A 5,209-nucleotide genomic window follows, 5' to 3' on the forward strand; every position below is an offset into this window, starting at 1 on the left:
TTCCAACCACAAAGGCAAGTCTTTGATCTCACCTATTTCTGTAACAAGTCCGAACCTTACTACCGATACAAGATGGCGCAGATTACGGGATGCATGCGGTCTGCAGTGGAATGCTCAGGCTTTGTGCAGCAGGGACAGGGCTACAGGTCACTTGAGTCCTGAGGACAGGTTGAGATCTCCACTGGGCTCGAGTGTGTAACTTGCAGGCACTTTTCAGCTGAGCCCTGGCCCAGTGCAGTTAGTCAATGGCAGCGAAAGGCAACTATTGAACAGATACATGCACTTTCTGCAGGTGATGGATGCAGGGAAGCATGCATGAGTGGATAGATGGATGGATGGGTGGATGGATGGATGGATCGATGGATGGATCGATGGATCGATGGATGGATGGATCGATGGATGGATGGATCGATGGATGGATCGATGGATGGATGGATGGATGGAAGTGTGGAGGGATGCCTAGGTTGGTAGGTGAATGGGTGGATGGATGGGTGAATGGACGGGTGGAGAGATGGATGGATGGGTGCATGGATGGATGGATGGTGGATGGATGGATGGATGGACGTATGAATGGATGGATGGTGGATGGGTGGATAGATGGATGGGTGGATGGATGCACGGATGGAAGGACGGAAGCATAGATACATGCTTGGGTGGGTCTTGTGTTGTACACTACCCAAAGTTCTCCTAACTTGACATGGAATGGACTCCCTGTGGCAATCTTTAGTCTAGGTTTTCGTAGTGCCTTCTTCAGAGGTGCGATACTCTAAAACATTCAGAGCCCAAGTTCAAAAACAGCCAGGGGTGCAACTTGGCCATGAGTGTCCAATGCTCACTTTTTGATATTCAAATGATAGGTGTTCTTTATCCTCATTTATACACTTATCTCTCGTTCCCCAGCTCCGCAAGATGCACTGGGGCAGAAGAGATAATGATGGTTTTGGGTTGCCTATCTTCATAAACAAGTAACCTGTTTTTACCTATTTTTTCTGTTTCTGGGTTCACATGAGTCTTAGGTATAGATCTCCAGGGGATCTGCTACAAGGCAGATTCTGGCTCAGGAGGTCTGGGTGGAACCTGACATTTGGCAAGTGTGGGTAGATTGTGGGCAATGCTCATGTGGTCCATGGACCATACATAGAGTCCCCAGCTTTTAAATAGAGGCGGGTATTGGTGCAAACACCCTGCAGATAGATCACTCAAATGCATCACCGTGACCGAAAACATCCAACAGTATTGCCTCCCAACAGCACCTGAGTGCAAGCTTGTGTGTGCCATGTCCCTGACATGGATGAAGCCACAGAAAGTGTGACAAATGGGACTTAGTAAATAACAGAGTGCGAAAGAACTTTGATGAACTCCCAACACAAATCTGTGTCACATAATGTGTTGCATAGACAACAAGCGAAGATACAAAGAGAATTTTGGAAATGTCATTAAGTGTTTAAAATCCAGGCTTGCTAGGCTGATGGTTTGTTTCTAGAACTTATGGTTGGAAGAGGCAGAGTCTGCCGCGGGGCGTTCCCTGTGGAGCTGGACTCTGCATTTGCCCAAAAGGCTGACGGCTTCGCTTTAAAAAAGCAAACGTCTGGAGGTGGTTGTTTACCAACTTTAGAAGTTGATGCTGGAATTCTCCGGCATCTAGGTGCTGATAGGCCACCTTTCAATGTTTTCCTTGCATCTGTCCACCTCGGTGCAAGAACTGATTTAACCCAGGGCAATTGGTTATTGTAACTTATATAACCAGCCCTCATCAAAGATGCCTTAAGGGGGAGATTCTAAAAACAAAGATGTTATAATATGAAGACGTCTTTTATTTTAGAAAAGAGAAAATAAAAAGCACGAGCTCTACCAGGCTCCATGAAATGAGCGGCGTTTTTTGAATATAAAGGATCCCAGACGTGTTCAAATGTTTGTCGACACGGGAGGATAAACAGGCTTCCAGTGCTCTCCAGATTTCCAGAGTAGGATGTTCTCAGGACTGAGAATGTTAGTTACTGGCAAACAGTGAGTAACATTCTGTATTGCAACCCGCCGTTTCCAATTTCCTGAACCATCAGGGGAATAGAATCCCTCTCTTTAGTGTTATTTTTGAACCATAAGTTTTGAACCAATTACACGTGGCCAGAATGCAATCTCTTGTGTATAAAGTCATGGAAACTCTTCGGAATCTAATCTAATTGTGTCAGGAACAAATAAATAGCTAAGCAGACAGAACTGTGAAGGGATCGACACATATTGTGCAGAATATGTTTTATGATTTCTTTGCATCATGAGTTTGGCTCTCTCTCCAGGGGAATATGATTCTCTCAATGAAACTGGGAACACGGATTTTTTTACAACCAACTTGTACTCTTCTTTTGGATTGATTCCTTGGTAGAAATAAAATACACCCCCAAGTAGTCTGCAGAATGATCTAGACTAAGCTAATTCATTCATTCATGGGTGTGTATATTATTTAATGAGTACTGGCTACTGCCAGGTATTGAGGGAGGTCTGAATATGCATGGATATAAACACTTGATTTTGGAAAGTTATGGATGGATAGGTAGATGGATGGATAGGTAAGTGGGTGTGTGGGTGGATGGATGGATGGATGGATGCATGGATGGAGACATAGGTATATAGATGGTTATGTGGATTGGTGGGTGGATGCACAAATGGGTAGAAGGAAGGATGGATGGATGAATGGATATGTGGTTGGATGGAGGGAGGGAGAGAGGGATGATGGATGGATGGATGGATGGATGGATGGATGGATGTGTGGACAGATGGGTGGATAGATGGATGTGTGGATGAATGTGTGGTTGGATGGATGGGTGGATGGATGGATGGATGGATGGAGGGAGGGAGGGATGGATGGACAGATGGGTGGATAAATGGATGTGTGGATGGATGTGTGGATGGATGGATGGATGAGTGGACGGACAGATGGATGGATAGAAGGTAAATGGTGGATGGATGGATGGATAGATGGTTAGATATAATGAATGGATAGATGGATGAATGGATGGATGGGTGGGTGGATGGATGGATGTGTGGATAGACAGGTGGATGGCTGGTTGACTAGATGGCTGGATAAATAGGTGGAGAGAAGGATAAGTGGATTGGTGGGTGGATGGATAAATGGATAGAAAGAAGGATGGATGGATGGGTGGATGTGTGGATGGGTGGGTAGATGGATGGGTAAAGGGACGAGTGACTGGATAGATGGATGAGTGGAGGGATGGATAGATGGATGGATGGTGGCTGGCTGGCTGGCTGAATTGGTGGGTGGCTGGTTTGGTGGTTAGATGGATAAATGATTGGATGGATGGATGGATGAATGGATAGTTGGGTAAGTAGATGAGTTGGTGGATAGATGAAAAATTCTCAACTTCCTGGCTTCCTGCCAATCCCTTTCCATCCTTCGGGCTGTTTGCTGGCATCATGCACAGGTTGAGTAGGGACGCTGCTGCAGGAGCTCCAGGGACCAGTCCCTTATCTTGGGCGTGCACTTCCACCGTTCTCCTCCTCTCTCATCATATCCTCAAAGCAGAGACACCCACAGTGCCCATTTCGCAGGATTGCCCTGCAGATCTTGTAAGAAAACTGAGGTGTAGATTGCATAGAGAGAGCTCAGTGCATGGTCCCACAATGGAGAGAGTGATCATTAAATGTGCGCCTCAAATGTCCCTGAGACCATTGCTCTCCAGTGGCTCAAACCTGACAACATTTTTGAACAGAAAACTCTGCAGATCCACTGATAGTTCTAAACTAAACAACCCCAATTTTAAATGTACGTCCTGTCTGATAAAAGACACTGGAATCCAAGGTCACAGTTATCTGGAATGGTAGGACATGCCACCAAAAAAGCACACAAAAAAACAACAAAAAAAGAAGAAAAAGAAGAAACAAAACAAAACGTGGACATGTCCATCAACCCAGGGGAGATGAATTACCCTGCACAAGACACAGAACAATGAGTGCTCCCCGCTCAGATGGAGGAAGAAACCCGCTAAAATGCAAGTGAGGGGCGTCTGGGTGGCTCAGTCCGTTGAGTGCTGAACTCTTGACTTGGGGTCACGTCATCGCTTCACGGTTCATGGGATCGAGCCCTGCATGGGGTTCTTTGTGGAATGAGAAGTCTGCTTAAGATTTTCTGTTTCTTCCTCTGCTCCTCCCCCACCTCTGTCTTTCAAAACAAACAAACAAACAAAAAAGCAAGAGAAGCAGTTGTGGGACTTAACACATGGGTTTTGAACTTGAACTCAGAAAAGTTTATATTATGCTTGCACTAACTGTGGCCAAACAACTTGAACACATCAGCTCCCCAATCTATAAAAGATCAAGAACATTGCTCCTTCCCTCACTGGGGTGACAAGGATTAAGTAGGTTATGGCCGTCCTGGCAGCACCGACTATGACCGTGCGTGGATGATATATTTTTTATTTATGTTTGTGTTGTAACCGAGCCCGTGCTGAGTGGAAATGCTTACATCAGATTAATGCCCGGCTTTACTGTCTTAGAATCGATTCCAGAAAGTGGATCAGTTCACCTTGTCGTTTATAAAGAGAGGAACACGTTAGCGTGTTTTCTATTAGCTTTGTGGCAGAAAGACCAAGGTTTTACGAGAGAGAGAGAAATCTACGTTGGCCACCCAGTTTTCTAGACAAGATTTAAGATCCTTTCTTTTGTTTCTTTTTTTTTTTTTAATAAGGTTGCAGAGAGGAGTGTAAATTCTTATCTTCTTATGGAGCATCGCTGGATAAACGTGACTTAATTAGACAATCCTGCTCTCCTAATTCAACAAGGCTGTCACGTAAGGTCACAAATGTCTGTCTTTTTCTAACTCTGCTCCTTGCTGACCTGAAAATGTTCAGGAGGATGTTAAGTGGCATGTATGGGGAACTCACATGGTCGTTAAAGACATTCTACATCTGGGGATCTACCCACGAGATACAGAAGTGCTGATGCACAGGAGCACATGCACCCCAATGTTCATAGCAGCACTGTCAACAATAGCCAAATCATGGAAGGAGCTTAAATGTCCATCACCTGACGGATGGATCAAGAAGATGTGGTACATATTCACGATGGAGTACTACATGGCAATGAGAGGGAATGACATATGGCCCTTCGTAGGAAAGTGGATGGACCTTGAGGGTGTCATGCTGAGTGAAGTAAGCCAGGCAGAGAAGGACAGAAACCATATGTTTGCACTCATAGG

The sequence above is a fragment of the Suricata suricatta genome, chromosome X (genome assembly GCF_006229205.1).
Source record: "Suricata suricatta isolate VVHF042 chromosome X, meerkat_22Aug2017_6uvM2_HiC, whole genome shotgun sequence".
In the NCBI taxonomy this organism is placed as follows: domain Eukaryota; kingdom Metazoa; phylum Chordata; class Mammalia; order Carnivora; family Herpestidae; genus Suricata; species Suricata suricatta.